General features: G+C 39.4%; 1 long non-coding RNA gene across 1 annotated transcript; it reads left to right on the top strand.

Moving 5' to 3' along the window:
- The first annotated feature begins 7 nt into the window (after positions 1-7).
- LOC125802277 (uncharacterized) lies at positions 8-3,319 on the top strand. The gene is made up of 5 exons (XR_007439309.1): positions 8-221; positions 1,310-1,995; positions 2,492-2,612; positions 2,723-2,833; positions 2,964-3,319. It is a non-coding gene; the product is annotated as an uncharacterized LOC125802277 (long non-coding RNA).
- The last annotated feature ends 14,248 nt before the right edge of the window (positions 3,320-17,567 follow it).

Raw genomic sequence — 17,567 nt, forward strand, 5'->3', positions numbered from 1 at the left:
CCGCACTACACGAGGAGCCGCTCGCTGCAGCCTGTAGGAAGGCGGAGTTGGACATCCAACCCCGCCCACATCCAACTCCGCCCATGTCCAACTCCGCCTTACGTCTAAAGCAACACCCACCTTACGTCCGTCACGAACGCCTACATTTACTCCCGTAAACAGGAATTGTAGCCGAGAAAGCAGCTAAAGCATCTATCTGATTTATATCTCCGGTTATGGCGGTAAGTACAAATATTGAGTTATTTTTTAAGTTAACAGAGCTATTTTTATAATGTCCTCTTGTTTTTCTATATTATATTTTATGAATAAACGGTGAGTCGTTGATACGCACATGAAGGTTCTACATCGGCGCGTGTACCATGTGGTTTGTTTGCTTCTAGCTAGTCATATTGCCGTTTTTTTTGATGGATTCTAATGCAGAATTGCACCCAGTCTTGTCTAATTCAAACTTTAGTTATCTTACCTTCTGTTTTATGGGCTAAAATGCTACCAATTAATGGTATCACAGATAAACTCTCATAGCTAGTAGTGAGCTAGGCATCAGTTTTGTTTTTAAGGCATAGCTAGGGGTTATAGTCAGCTAACCTAAAAAACTTTTTAAACTGTCTATACAAGAAGTTAATTGGCTAACAAGATAGCAAGATAATCTAGCTAACTAAAATTGGTTCAAAGTCTTAGTCATACAAATAAATATTTGAAGATATCAATGCTTAATCCTCCTATTTAATTTGTCAGGAATAGCAATGGTATTCCCGGGTTAATTTGACCTGGTTCATTTTTAATTATCCAAAATATTTCTGAAACCAAAATAATCCTAACCAGAAGAGTAAATATTTAATAACTAACTCCATTGCTGATTGTTCTATCAACATTTAGTACAATAGTGTACAATAGAGGTAATAGTTCAATTAGGATAATTCACTTGTTTTTCCATTTTAAAAAATCTTACTTTTTTTTTGTTTTACTACTTTGTTACTTTTAAATGACCAACACAATATTTTTACATATAAATGAAACATAACATTACAATTTCGTTTTAGTTTTAGTTTTTGCAGGGGGTTGTTGCAAATATGAAATTAACCATTTTCATGTTATATGTTAATTATACAAATAAAGGCAAGCTGAAGACGTTTCATACAGAAAAAATACTTTTACTATCTTACTAAATGGGTCAATTTGACCCGTAACGTAACAGGAAGGTTAAGTCGATGCACATTTATTACCTTTGTACTGAATGTAGTTACAATTAATGTGCACCGATATAGTAATTGTAAGCTCATGTTGTGTTTTGTTGCTTTCTGTTTTACAGCATCCAACACATGTCCAGGCCACTCCTGACCCTTCACGGTTTGGCCAGTGTGGTGTTTTCAAATGCCCCTGCTTCAGTTTTGACACTGACCAGCGATTTAATAACAGCCTACATCTACAAAACCATATCAAACAAGCAGTCGAGAATAACGGTATGGGGAAGTATTTCTTTAAACAGAGAGAGAGATATTGATTTTATTGGCTATAACAAAACATGTAAATGTAATATCTTGAATCAACAAATGCACTTACATCTTACACTCAATTGATGGGCATAATGAGTTGAAGAATATTAATATTTATAGGCTTAATTGCATGTTGTGTGCATTTTGGTCTTACAGTTTCCTTCATCTCTAAACTGCACACCTACAGCACACTTTTATTGTGTCTATTGCAGCCATACAATACTATGCAAAGACCAGTTCAGACATCATGTATCTCTGTGCAGCAGTGCAACCAAGACCACTATAGCAGAAGTGTTTAATCCACAGACTGTTGCTACTTCTGATGCACGTCCAGCTCCCCCTCTGCCAGCTACTCCTGATACACCTTCTCCCAGTTCTGGTCTTGCTTCCTCTGTGCATGGTATTAATTATATTAATTATTATATTTTCTCTCAGGAAAGTCCAGCGTGTTGAACGTGTGACTGATGAAGGAGATAGAATGGGCAACGTCTCCTTTGAACAGGTGTGAGGGTGTGGATGTGTGTTTTTTATTTCGGGTTAATTTAACTGGGCCATTTAAAATGTTTTACTGTTGTGGTTTGTTTTCAAAAGTCTGAATTGGGCTGAAAAGATAAGTTGACATTATTTGAAATTTCGACTTGACCTAGTGTTGACTAGTCATTTCAAGGGCATTTGAAGCCCATAAGCTATTGGAGTGCTATCATTTTAAAGGGATAGAAAAGCAGAGAGCTGTTTTGTTACGTTAAGGCAGAGATTAGTCAACAGAATGACGCTGACTACAGTCTTCAGGCAAAAATGCTAGCCATTCCTACAGTAATCAGAGATTGGGGATATGATTGAAATAATAAGTGCCGACTCAGATTAATAGAATACCAAAATAGTAATTGGTTGCAGCCTTAGAATGTTATCTGGTCATTTTTTTCAATTACTATAATTTTCATGAATCAAAATCTACATGCTTCTGTAATGTTTTTCACAGATGCCCCTTATTCTCATAGATACAGTTCTGGAAGAGGGTGACAAAGCTTTTTTAAAGCTGCCACTGGTTTGTCGTCTCTTCCGGGACATTGTTTGGACAACAATCATTCCGGGCCCGGGCACATTTCGAGTGGCTTGACAGTAAGCATGATATTTCAGTACAGTTAAGATGTTTGTTTTCCCTTAGAAAAGGAATTACACTCATTGATTTTAAAATAATTTTAAAATTCTTGATTTTTTTAAACCTAAAGGTGTAGTGCCATGAAAACACCACAGTGCTGCATGTAAAGACGAGTTTTGCAGGATGTACGAACTGCAGTGCTGCCAGAACTGTCAAGAAACTTATAAAGACTGCATACTGGGTATGTTTGTTCTAAATAAATTTTGATAATTTTTTCCTGAGGTCAGAAATTGGTACGTCAATATATTTAAGGTATTGGGGATTGAGAGATTGTTACTTTGTGAAAGTGTGTGCTTTTACTTATATTACAGGCTACGTTGGGCATGGGAGACGAGGGGAGCTTGTGGCATTTTACAGCGAAAACGAGCACCCTGGATTCTGCAGCCAGCTTCATGAGTGGCAGGGTGTGTGAGTGGCAGGGTGTGTGAGTGGCTGGGTGTGTGAGTGGCTGGGTGTGTGAGTGGCTGGGTGTGTGAGTGGCTGGGTGTGTGAGTGGCTGGGTGTGTGAGTGGCTGGGTGTGTGAGTGGCTGGGTGTGTGAGTGGCAGGGTGTGTGAGTGGCAGGGTGTGTGAGTGGCAGGGTGTGTGAGTGGCAGGGTGTGTGAGTGGCTGGGTGTGTGAGTGGCTGGGTGTGTGAGTGGCTGGGTGTGTGAGTGGCTGGGTGTGTGAGTGGCTGGGTGTGTGAGTGGCTGGGTGTGTGAGTGGCTGGGTGTGTGAGTGGCTGGGTGTGTGAGTGGCTGGGTGTGTGAGTGGCTGGGTGTGTGAGTGGCTGGGTGTGTGAGTGGCTGGGTGTGTGAGTGGCTGGGTGTTGCATTTTTAAATAAAGACTTCTGTATTTGCTTGACCAAAGCATGTAACCAAACATTTTAAAGGCTAGTGTGCCAATAAATGCCAATAAAGATATTGTATTAGCTTGGACAAAGTGTTTGTAAATGGAGTTAATTTCCCTGGGAACTACTGTCAGCCATACAAAATTGGGAGAGGAGAAGCAGGAAAGGGATATTATTATTATTATAATAATAATAATAATAATAATAATTATTATTATTATTATTGACAAAATAGCTATGTATACATATGATATTTTAATTTCTGAAACCACAGCATTTGATATATTGTACTCTATCGTTATACACTATCCAGCATACCATTATTACCACCTGCTTGTTTCTGCTTCTATTATTATTTTTTTAGCTCCAATTAGCATCTAGGACACTTTAGTTGCATAATGGTTTACTGGTGTATAATATACAATAGGTATAAAACACTGTTCACTCTATTAGACACTTCTACCAACAGCTGCTTTACATTGTGAGTGAAAAGTCAGAGACAGAATCTTTAAATCTGTTGCTGCACAGTTTGTTGCTCATCTGCAAATTCTTCATCAGTGCCCATGGGATGCTGCCTACTTGATGCTGAATACAGGACGCTGCCCACATGATGCTGGTTGATGGAGCATTTCCTGTCCAGTAGTGACAATGAGGTGTTTAAATTCTCCAGAGGCACTACTTTGTCGGATCCACTCATACCAACACAGCTCTTAACACCACTATGTCAGTGTCACTGTAGTGTTGTGAATAACCAACAAGCCACATAATAGCTGCTCTGTGGTGGTCCTAAATTGTATGCTATACAGTGCAGCTGTGTCATTCTCATCTGTAATATTTTCAGCACCCTGTTGACAGTGAAGATGCAGAATTACTTCTAATATCATTATTATATATTAGCTATGACTATGACACAAATAGCCTTCCCCCTGCTGAGTGGTGATAAGAAGCACTCTGTCTATCTGTAATATGAAGTATAGAGCATTACAGTACAGAGAACAGGTGTGATCTAACAATCAAACACTTTAATAATCAGATGCACCCTTTGACCAGCCTCTACCAGTGCAAAGCCATGACTGATAATGTGCTCTTTATTTCATATGGAACATAACCAAAAACTGTATATCGTAAGTTTTAACTTTATATAATAAGTAAATAATGATTCCTATGATAGCTAATCAATAATTCTGGAGATATTTACCAGTCTAAAATAAATTTATAAAATCTACACACTCTGGCAACTAGTTTAACAAATTTAAATGTAAGGATTAATGCAGTGAAATAATGGCTTACTCTGCTGGTGAGTGGGACAGATTAATGTATAATGTATTGTGATATACAGGACAGAGGCAATTGATCTTTTGGAAACAGCAAACCGTTGTATGCAATTATTTGCTTATTGTATAAAATAAAGGAGAAATGGCACACGTGATGAAAAAGAAGAGCAAGAGTTCCCTCTGTTACACAGAATGAGTTACCAGCCTCATAAACCACAAGTTAGCAGCATGCCATATAAGACATTTATTTACAATGTTAAACCAAAAATGAATGAGAAAGTGTTTCCAAACTTTTGGCTGGTACTGTATATATAGCCTATTTTTTGTGATATCTGTGCATTACACTACAGCATGTGTAGTGCTGTAGCCAAGGCTACGTGGTGGAACTACTCACAAGATATGCGTAAATTTAGCGCAACATCGGCGTTATATGCGTATTTCACGTGGCACACAGTGCTTCTTGAACAAAAAAGTAGGGGGGTTGGCGTACAAGAGCACATGTGGGCGGGGTTGGATGTGGGCGGAGTTGGATGTCCAACTCCGCCTTCCTACAGGCTGCAGCGAGACGTACTTGCACTACACCGCTGCAGTCTGTTGAATCCACCCTTTTAAACAGAGTTGGGCCAGTTTTCCAGACATACAGCTCTGGAAAAAAAAAAATAAGAGACCACTTCAGTTTCTGAATCAGTTTCTCTGATTTTGCTATTTATAGGTATGTATTTAAGTAAAATGAACATTGCTGTTTTATTCTATAAACTACGCACAACATTTCTCCCAAATTCCAAATAAAAAAATTGTCATTTAAAGCATTTAGTTGCAGAAAATGAGAAGTGGCTAGAAAAACAGAAAAGATGCAGAACTTTCAGACCTCAAACAATGCAAAGAAAACAAGTTTATAAAGTTTTAAGAGTTCAGAAATCAATATTTGGTGGAATAACCCTGATTTTTAAGCACAGTTTTCATGTATCTTGTCATGTTCTCCTCCACCAGTCTTATGTGACTAGGAAACAGCACTGTTTACTGTGGTCTTTTTCACTCCCTATATTCAGGTAAGAAACCAACAAAATAGGGTTTTATATTGTCTAAAATGCCACTGGAAAGTCATATGAAGTCAACAGCATAAGCTTAATGGTTATAAATACAAGTTAACTCAGTAAATAGTTGATGTATTTTTGGAAAGTTCCAGAGCAGACTTGCTGAGTGAGCTAGTGTGTAATGGCCATAGCTAGCATTGTTTTAGGACCACATAAGAAAAGATATATGTCAAATGTGGATGAAATTCCAGTAGAAAATATATATTTTTGTGGTTAGAGTGTGTTTATACATTTTCAAATGTGATTTATGTGTATCTTTGAGTTTGTTAGTAAAGTAGGTCACCGCGGCCATTTTAAAATGCTTTTGTTTATATAAAATGTGCGTGCTTAGTTAGATAAATGTGACCAGTACTAGTCTATGTAATTCATCTGTTTTAAAAACAAAGTAGTTAATTTATACATAATAGAGAATCTATCAGATGTGTTGTTCATTTTGTTAGAAAACTGTTAAAGAGATAATGTGAGTTATGGCTTGAGATATATTTAGAGAAGAGAAAAAGTATACATATACCTAGTGGAAAATTGAGTTTGAGTTTGAATATTTCATTCTATATTTTTGTGTTGTCAGAAAAGGAATTTCTATGTTTTTTATTATTATCTCACTGTTCTTAAGTTGTAGCTATTGCAGTGACACTGGGCGCTGGAAATCATTCATGTATTGAAATGTGTCTTAATTCTATTTCTCTGTAAAAAGACTGAATTGAAGAGAATGTAAACAAGCCTTGTTTTATAATATATTTTTGTGAAATTCTAGATAAAACTATCACTGAGGAAACAGCACTGTTTACTGTGGTCTTTTTCACTCCCTATATTCAGGGGCGTAACAGTAATTTTGGAGGCACCGCTGGGATGGTTGTCCTGATGCCAGCTGCCCACAGCCAGTCAGATGACGTCTGAGTCAACTAATCCCCTATACAAGTAACCCAGAGCAAGCATCAGTGGGTGATATGTCACAGCAATGAGGAGAGCAAGAAGCTGGTGGTTGAGTATATGACTTGAGGCCATTCAGAGATCCCAAAGTCCAAATAAAGTCCATCCAGTTAAGCCTAGTACTCACGTGACAGACATCTCATTGTGCTATCAAGATGGCTACTGATATAGAGACCCTACGCGAAGAGATAGCAGGCGAGTTAAATGCTATGACAAAAGACAATTTACTGAAGATCACTGATTATCTGAAAAGTGCAGGACACCAAAGATCTGATAGGAAAGTCCCGTATCTCGCTTATCACGCACATATTAAAGTACCTAGAACGGGAAGGTGTTGAAGAATTAGAGGATGGAGGTATGTCTGAACTACTGGCATTAAAAGACAAGATTTCTGAGCTGACGCCTGGTGTCGAAGAAGAAGGAGTGGGGCAGAGTGAGAAATTACAGCGAGAATTGGATGAGTTAAAGATAATGTTAAGGCAAAAGGAAGCAGAAATTGAACGATTGTCTGTTTCAGGAACTGAAATTGAAACTCAGCCACAACCTCAGGTTGCAACCACACAAGTTCACCTACCATCACAAATGCCAAGCCCTGCATGGCATAAAGACTTTAAAATAACTGGACAGATAGGTGAACCAGGGCAAAGGGATAAACTAACCTTTACTAGCCTAGCTCGTTAAATAGAAAATGGCTTAAAAAAACCGAAATCATAGATGCTGTGATGAGAGCCATTGTTCCAGGTTCACAGTTACGGAGCTACCTGGAGGGCAAACCCAATCTCACCCTTCCCGTACTCAGACGTATACTCCGCTCTCATTTCCAAGAACGAAGTGCAACAGAACTATACAAACAGCTAACCTCTGAAGCACAGCACAGTAAAGAGACTCCCCAGAGTTTTTTAATGCGTGTTTTGGATCTGAAACAGAAAGTGCTGTTTGCATCTCAGGAATCAGAATCAGGACTAAGTTATGACCCAGTTCTGGTTCAGAGTATGTTTCTACACACCATACTCACTGGTCTTCTGAACGACAACATTAAAACTGATATGCAACCACTCTTAGTAAATACTGCCACTCCAGATGAGCTGTTGCTGGAGCGATTAAATATTGCATGTGCAACAGAGGCAGAAAGAAGAAATAAAAAGAAAACGCATGCGTCTTCAGCTGCTGCTGTACACGTGGTTCAGCCACAAGATCCACAGCCTTGTAAGTGCTCTGCCAAAGAGAAAACACCGAAAATGTCACCTGACATGCAAAAAGAGTTGGAGGAGTTGAGAGCAAGTGTAGCTTCCCTTAGTAATCTGGGTGTAGAGATAGCCCAAATTAAAGAAAGAATACAGCAACCACCATTTTATGGGCAGCAGTCCCATATCCCCCCTGTGCACAGAGAGCTAATGAACAATGGGTCAAACAATCAGACACTTGCTGCATCCCAACAGAACAGTTCAACTCGACACAACCCACGCCCACCTGAAACTTCTATGACGATGCGACCTCAACGTGAGTCAAACTGGCAATTCAAGAGTTCTGTTCATACTCCAAGGCGATGCTTTGCCTGCCACCAGAGTGGGACTGAAGAAAGATGCACACATTGTTATCGTTGTGGAAGCAATGAGCATTTTCAAGCTGGATGCAAGATCAGAGGAAATGTGGCATCAACAAGGGGAGTATCAAATCCCACAGGACGAGTATTAACAATATCTAGCAGGCAGTCCACTAAGTTAGCAAAGCATCGAAAAGCAGCTTCATCTGGAAAGCCTCTAGACAGTGCTCTGAGTCCACCATTGCCACCTCACACAGATCCTCCCAGTAAAATAACTCCACTGGTTGGTCATCAGTGTCTCATTGAATGCTACCTAAATGGCCATAGGACCCAAGCTCTCTGGGACACTGGTTCCCAAGTTTGTATCATTGACGAACAGGGAAAGGAGAAATACTTGCCAAGTGCAGAGATGAGAGATGTATCAGAGCTGCTTGAGTCACCTAATAGCCTGACACTAACAGCAGCAAATGGAACCAGCATGCCATACTTAGGATGGGTAGAGACATCTTTCAGACTCATATCGGAAGAAGACCACATGAATGAGCTAACCATCCCAATACTAGTAATGAGGGGTCAACAATTGTCTCATCCCATCATAGGATTTAACGTAATTGAGCACATCCTCAGTAATACTGACAAAACAAAGCAGTAAAGTACAGTCAAAACAGCTTTTCCTAACTTTAGAAAGAGCAGGGTTAGAGCACTCATTCAAGCAGTTAGTGCTGGACAGGCAAGTGAGTATGTCATAAAAACAAAGAGATTGGGAGTAGTGATTCCAAAGCTCAGTGTTGTTCAGACGGAGTGTCGTATAGCTTCTCAGTCACCCAGAGAGGACACCTTCATGATCTTTGAACCAGATCTAAATCCTCAGTGGCCAGAAGGCCTTGAGCTCAGTGACGCATTAGTTAACATTAGAAAGGGAGCTGATCCAGTCATTAAGATTGGTATTGCAAACAAAACTGACAGAGACATCACATTAGCAGGGCGCACACAGATTGGTACAGTGCAGCCAATAATGACAGTGTTACCATGGCATGCTACTGAAGATGTCACCACCACTGCCACCATCAGCCAAGCTGTGACTTCAGAGAATGACAAAGAAAAGGATGGAATGTGGGACCCACCCATAGATCTAAGCCACCTTGATGAGGACAAGCGACAGATTGTACAACAAATGCTGAGAGAGGAGTGTCACTCTTTCTCACGCTCAGAAAATGATATTGGATGTATTGAGAGTTTACAAATGAACATAGCTCTTAAAGATCTGGAGCCAGTTCAGCGCACATATATGTCAGTCCCAAAACCTTTATACCAAGAGATGAAGGGGTATCTCCATGATTTAATTGCACAAGGCTGGATTCGAAAGTCAAACTCTCCTTACTCCTCACCTGTAGTTTGTGTTAGAAAAAAAGACGGCACTCTACGCTTATGTGTCGACTACAGGGACCTGAATATGAAAACCCATCAAGATCGCCAGCCTATCCCCCGTGTCCAAGACATTCTGGACAGCCTAGGTGGAAATTCCTGGTTTTCCCTCTTGGACCAGGGGAAGGCGTATCACCAAGGATTCATCACTGAAGAAAGTAGACCACTCACTGCATTTGTGACGCCATGGGGCCTATATGAGTGGGTGCGTATCCCTTTTGGGCTCACTAACGCCCCAGCAGCGTTTCAACGCTGTATGGAAGAGTGCTTAGAGGGACTGAGAGATGATATCTGCATCCCCTACTTAGATGATACCCTTGTCTTCAGTCGGACATTTGAAGATCATGTGAATGATGTGCGCAAAGTTCTGCAGAGGCTCAGACAGCATGGCATCAAACTCAAGCCCAGCAAATGTGACTTATTTAAATCTGAAATACGCTACCTAGGGAGAATTGTTTCTGCAGAAGTTAGTCGAATCGATCCTGCTGACTTTGAAGCTGTAAGAGCACTAAAAGCCATCAAGCCAAAAAATGTTGGACAACTCAGGAAGGTGCTTGGTCTACTGACCTATTATCGACAGTACATTAAAGACTTCTCTAGAATAGCAAGTCCCCTTTATGACTTACTCAAGGCAGATACTAAAGATGGTCCCATTACCTGCAGCAAAAAAAGAACAAAAGCAAAACCAAGAAAAAGCTGTGTAGTGCCTTCTAACCAGCTGATCTCTTGGAATGATCTTCATCAGCAGACCCTTGAACAGTTGATTGACTGTTTACTTAACCCACCTGTTCTAGGCTTCCCAGATTTCACCCAGCCTTTTGTTTTGCATACAGATGCATCACAGCAAGGCCTGGGAGCTGTTTTATATCAAAAGCAGAATGAGAAACTGAGAGTTATAGCCTATGGATCACGCACCTTGACAGCGGCAGAGAAAAACTATAATTTGCATGCAGGTAAATTAGAATTTCTTGCTCTAAAATGGGCCATTAATGAAAAATTCAGGGATTATCTGTACTATTCCCCAACTTTCACTGTGTACAGTGATAATAATCCACTGACCTACGTCCTATCTACTGCAAAACTGAATGCCACAACTTCAAGGTGGGTTGCAGAGTTGGCCGATTTTCACTTCACTATTAAGTATCGGCCTGGGAGGGAGAACAGAGATGCGGATGCTTTGTCCAGAATGCCGCTTGATGTAGAGTCAATGATGAAAGAATGTTCTGAAGATCTGTCTCCTGATGTTGTTATGGCTGCCATTCAGTCTGTTGAGGTCCAAAAGGAGATTGAAGTAAGCTGGTCAACCGCACTGGTGACCCAAACTCCACCAGAACACAGTGCAGTTGGGTCTGTTGTCCCCATACCAAAAGATGAGTTGAGAGAAGCACAAAAATCCGATCCATCCATTAATCCAGTGCTTGAGTTGCAAACCACCAACTCAAACCCTAAAAACATTCAACTCAAAGACAAAATGCCTGTTTCGTGAATGGGACAAACTAACAGTAGATGATGATGGCATTATGTATCGAATCACAGCAACCCGCAAACAACTAGTGCTGCCTGAAGAGTGCTAAGAGTGCTAAAAGAAGAAGGCCAGAGTGCTAAAAGAACTACATAATAACATGGGACATCAGGGTGCTGAACGTACAGTATCACTTGTGCGTGACCGTTTTTTCTGGCCCTATCTGCAATCTGATGTTGAGCACTATGTGACCAGAACCTGTGTCTGCCTGAAACAAAATAAACCCAGCCGTGAGAGCAGAGCTCCTCTCACCAACATTGTGACAACACATCCCTTTGAATTGGTCTCTATTGATTTCCTTCACCTGGATCAATGCAAAGGTGGTTATCAATATATACTTCTGATTGTAGACCACTTTACCCGTTTTGGCCAGGCTTACGCTACAACCTCTAAATCAGGTAAAGTCGCTGCAAATCTCATATTCAATGATTATGATTATGATTATGATTATAAATTTGGGTTCCCAGCCAGAATTCACCATGACCAAGGTGGGGAATTTGAAAATCAGCTCTTCACCCAGTTGAAAAAGCTTGCTGGTGTGTCTGGGTCACGAACTAGCCCCTACCATCCCATGGGAAATGGGCAGGTGGAACGGATGAACAGAACGTTATTACAGATGTTGAAGACCCTAACCGAAACACAGAAGTCAAACTGGAAGGAACATCTGAATAAACTGATGTATGCCTACAATTGTACACGTAGTGAAGTGACGGGATATGCTCCTTTTCATCTCCTTTATGGTAGATCACCTAGACTTCCAGTCGACCTGTTGTTTGGATTGCACTCACAATCAGACCCCGAAGAACTCCGAGACTTTGTTCAGACCTGGAAACAAGGTATGGAAGAGGCTTACACCATTGCAAGGAAAAATATCCAGAAATCAGCTGAAAGGGGTAAGCGATGTTATGACACAAAAGTTAGGAGTTCAGTACTACAGCCTGGAGATTGTGTACTAGTGAAAAACCTCTCACCTAGGGGAGGGCCTGGCAAGCTCCGCAACTACTGGGAGGATAGTATTCAGACAGTGGTTCGGCAAATGGGGTCAGATCTTCCCATCTACGAAGTGAGACCAGAGCAAGGGAAAGGGCATTCCAGAATCCTACAAAGGAACTTGCTCATGCCATGTGACCATCTCCCATTTGAGAAGTTAGATCCAAATTCTACTTCCAAAAAGAAGCAAGAAAGGAGGCCAAAGCCTGTTCCTCAACCCCTGCAAGTGGACACAGATAGTGAAGATGAGAGTGATTACAATTATGTGGTTCCTCAAGCTAACATGAGACAAGAAGACAGACAGCTTCAATCGGATGCAAGAGTTGAACCTACTGATCAAGAAAGGGAAAAAGAGGATGAGATGTTGGAAGATGAGATGCTTACTGTTCCTGATGAGACTCATAGTTATGAAGATGCTGAAGATAATTCTATGGCATTCCATGAATCTCTGGAACATCCAACTGATGAGAAGGATGAAATCCCCTTGATGAGTAGTAAAGCAGAGTCAGCTGATCAAGTCTACCAGCGACCACAAAGAGATAGACACCCGCCAAGGCGAACCACATATGATCAGTTGGGGATTCCCTCATGCTACCAAGTTGAACAAACATGTAGTGGTCAGTCACACTTACAACCAGTACCAACGTACCCTTTTCCAAGACTGATTGCATTCCAGCCACCTTATTACTGGCCCACATACATGTACAAACCCCAACCAGCACAAACATAGTCATGGACAATTTATGGACTGTTCATTCAGGTTATTGCCATGAATAATACAACGACTATGTACTATGGACCATGCCCTCAAGCATTAAGTGGACGTTACTATCATGCAAAAGGAAGTAGGCATGTAATGTTTTTTGTGTGTGAACTGAGGACAGTTAAAATGTCGAGACGACATTTATTTTGCAGGGAAGCATGTGACTAGTTAAAAATAATACATGATTTGTTGCATAGTACTTTAAAAACAGAATGTTAAAAACAATTATCTGTGGTAAAAGCTGAGCTAAAAAAATATTAAGAATTAATTTACAAATTCATGTATGAAAAGAGTAAAAACTATGGTGAAATCATGCTGAAGAAAAAAAAGGTATTTACAAAAACAAAAGAATTTATAAACATTAAGTCTAGCTGTTTTATAAATTGGAAATCAGCTAATAGTACTTGCTAGAGTGATTTGTGATTGTGTGGCTATGCCTTGATTCAGACAGTAGGGGGCGACCACAGCGTTTTCCTCATTCTAGATAAAACTATCACTGAGGAAACAGCACTGTTTACTGTGGTCTTTTTCACTCCCTATATTCAGGTAAGAAACCAACAAAATAGGGTTTTATATTGTCTATAATGCCACTGGAAAGTCATATGAAGTCAACAGCATAAGCTTAATGGTTATAAATACAAGTTAACTCAGTAAATAGTTGATGTATTTTTGGAAAGTTCCAGAGCAGACTTGCTGAGTGAGCTAGTGTGTAATGGCCATAGCTAGCATTGTTTTAGGACCACATAAGAAAAGATATATGTCAAATGTGGATGAAATTCCAGTAGAAAATATATATTTTTATGGTTAGAGTGTGTTTATACATTTTCAAATGTGATTTATGTGTATCTTTGAGTTTGTTAGTAAAGTAGGTCACCGCGGCCATTTTAAAATGCTTTTGTTTATATAAAATGTGCGTGCTTAGTTAGATAAATGTGACCAGTACTAGTCTATGTAATTCATCTGTTTTAAAAACAAAGTAGTTAATTTATACATAATAGAGAATCTCTCAGATGTGTTGTTCATTTTGTTAGAAAACTGTTAAAGAGATAATGTGAGTTATGGCTTGAGATATATTTAGAGAAGAGAAAAAGTATACATATACCTAGTGGAAAATTGAGTTTGAGTTTGAATATTTCATTCTATATTTTTGTGTTGTCAGAAAAGGAATTTCTATGTTTTTTATTATTATCTCACTGTTCTTAAGTTGTAGCTATTGCAGTGACACTGGGCGCTGGAAATCATTCATGTATTGAAATGTGTCTTAATTCTATTTCTCTGTAAAAAGACTGAATTGAAGAGAATGTAAACAAGCCTTGTTTTATAATATATTTTTGTGAAATTCTAGATAAAACTATCACTGAGGAAACAGCACTGTTTACTGTGGTCTTTTTCACTCCCTATATTCAGGGGCATAACACTTACACACTGCTTTTGGATAACTTTATGCCACTCCTGGTGCAAAAACAGTTCAGCTTGTTTTGATGGCTGTTTTTTTTTTAATTTGGTGTAATTTGAAACTCATCATTTTAAGTGGTCCCTTATTTTTTTCCAGAGCTATAGATTAAGCATAGGCTGGTCTTGGGCTACACAGCAGTTTAACTCTTTCAGACCTGAATTATGTTCCAAAGATGAAAAAAATATTAGAACGTTTTTGTTTGTACTATCCTAATATAAAATCTACATAAACGTAAATCAAATTAACTAAAATGTTCATTCCTAAACATGATAAAAAAGTGTTCTAAATCACAAAGAATTAGAAATAAGTATTGTATTATTATTTTGTCTCATTTGTTCTGTAGTGCTGACATGCCCTAATGTCTGAGCGTCTGATTTTTTTTTCCAGTGCAGTGGGCGGAGCTAAGCTACTGTTTAATTGGCTGGTTTATGATCTTTTCTGATGCACAACAGATCTCAATTAGTGTTCTGTGCAAACAAACAAAAAAGACTTTATGTTTGGGACTTTATGTTTGGTTTTAAGGGGCAATGTATCAATTTCACACAAACACTGTGTGTTTTCTAACAAATATCAAGGATGTTAAAAAAACATTATGGATTATATTTTTTTAGTAGTAAATGCTAAAATTATCAGGATGTGTCATCAGATATTTAGGAAACGTGTAAAGTTCAAGCACTTTCATATCTCATCAGCCGAGCTCCAGCAAGTATTTTATTACTGGAACTGTGGGGTACTGCATGGAAATCTGTGTGGGTGTTGGCCTCTGACACCCCCCTGAGGTTGCCAGGTTTAAAAACACAACAGCAGCCATAGAAGCTGCAAAGCAAACCTTGGCTGCTAAACAGCCTAAAAAGCATTTGTCGAAAAAGCTCAATGACCAAAGATGGAATAAAACTAGCTATTATTTGTTTGTGTAGGTTCAGTGTCCTCAGCTTGGCAACCCAAGGGAGTTTTACGTCTGTGGAGGGGAGGAGTGGGGATAAAATTGTACACACTTACTCTCATTTCCTACTGATTGCTCCTTTAACCTTTACTTTAAATCACTTTTTTGTACATTTTGTTTGTTGTGTGTTTGTGTTAGGTGAATGGGGGATGGTTTGCCATGTCTGCAATGCTGCATGTAGCAGAAGCCACAGTCCATCTTCGCCCACACAAATATGGTAAATGTGGTTGTCTTGTCTAATATCATGAGCCAAAATCTTTAAATATATATATATATATATATATTAGGGGTGTCACGATTCTCTAAATCCTCGATTCGATTTCATTTTCGATTTGAGGGTCACGATTCGATTCGATTCTCGATTTTCTTGTTTTTTTTTTCTTGTTATTATTTTATGCCTCATAAAATTTAAATAATATATTTATTATTATTATTATTATTATTATAAATATTATAAATATTATTATTATTATTATTATTTATTAAGATATATATGGTAATGCCATCTAGTGACTTTTTTTGGTAGCAACAGTGTGCACTATTAAAACAAGCAGTTTATCAGAGCTGTGTGTGGATGGCTGGTGAAACTGCTCATTACATGAAGCTGCAGTTCTTCATCCAACCACTAGCAGCAGCAGCACCCCGCTCTCTTCACTCAGTCACTACTTCAGTACAGCCCAGCCACGGGCTACAGAGCTCAGCCAGTCCGTTTTTACTGTTTCTGTAAACAAATAAAGGTTTTAACCCCACTAACCGGATAATACAGCTCACTACAGTTCATCTTTCAGCCCAAGCAGCTAACAGCAGCAGGTTACAGCCGACACGGAGTCACTGCTCGGATTACATTATAAACAGGTCAGTTAGCGCGCTGCTAACCTCAGGATGTTTATAACTATGGAGTTTAGTGGACACACCACGGCCGCCAGGTAAGTCTTTTAAAGGCTACTGAAGACTATTAAAGGCTATTAGAGGTTATTGAAAGCATTATTGGGGGGCAGAAATCAGTACAGGCTGGTTAGATAAGTGATGTTTATTAACGTCATTAAAACAGATTTTGTCAGGTATTGTCTTATAAATATTTACACATAACTTATATCTCTCCTGAAAAGCTTTTATTTTAGTCAGAAACACGCTTGTGTTTACTTTATCTGAGAGAAAGATGTTTTTTTAATTCAATGGAAAGCAACAGGTGTAGTCAATTATAAGTTTAAGATTTTTAATCCACCTCACTGTGATCTATAGTCAGTGTTCTCAAGTCACACTGACACGCATTTCAGCGAGTTCACACGCTCTCACCTGCGCGCACCCACCCCTCCGTTAGATACAGATACAAAACCTGCGCGCCCAACCCCCGCCCCCCCTCCCCCGTTGGACAGATAAAAACAGTGATCACACTCCCGCCGACTGTGCTCATGCAGCGGCTCTCTATTTAAATGAATAGGATGCGCTGTGTTGGTGCCGCGCCATTTGCGTAGCGCGCTGCGCTATTTGCGTAGCGCGCGCGGGAGGGATCGTCGATCCTCTTTTTGACTTCGATACTCGAGATCGTGACCTCATTTCGATTCGATTTCGATAAAATATCGAGATCGTGACACCCCTAATATATATATATATATATATATATATATATATATATATATAGAGAGAGATTAAACTTAAAAATTAGAAAAACAATTAAAGGACATGGGTTTCAGATAGAAATAAAGCCTAGCCCTCCAGCATTGGGCTCTGGAGCAGTGTAGCTGCATTCTATGAAGTGACAACAGACCATCATCCAGTGGGGTTAAGGTGCCAGAACTGATCATCCAACATCAGTACCTGACTTCTATCATGGCTGATTGCATTTCCACAAAGCAATGTAGTATAAAGCCAGAAAAGCTAAAGCTGTTGCTGCAGCAAATAGGAAAAATTCTCTATAAATACACTTGAATTCTGAAGAAATTCAGTCTGAGCTTGGGTCTGCATATGACATCATTATGCTGGATTCAATAAAGTTCAAGAAATTAAGCCTAAAACAGTATTTTAAGAAGCATACCTGCATGACTAAATACAAATATATTATGTATTTTTCATATCAAAATGATTTAATTGTTATTTTCAAAATTCTGACCAAACAAAACACAAAAAAGTGAGCCACATCCATATC

This window comes from Astyanax mexicanus, chromosome 5, assembly GCF_023375975.1.
Source record: "Astyanax mexicanus isolate ESR-SI-001 chromosome 5, AstMex3_surface, whole genome shotgun sequence".
In the NCBI taxonomy this organism is placed as follows: domain Eukaryota; kingdom Metazoa; phylum Chordata; class Actinopteri; order Characiformes; family Acestrorhamphidae; genus Astyanax; species Astyanax mexicanus.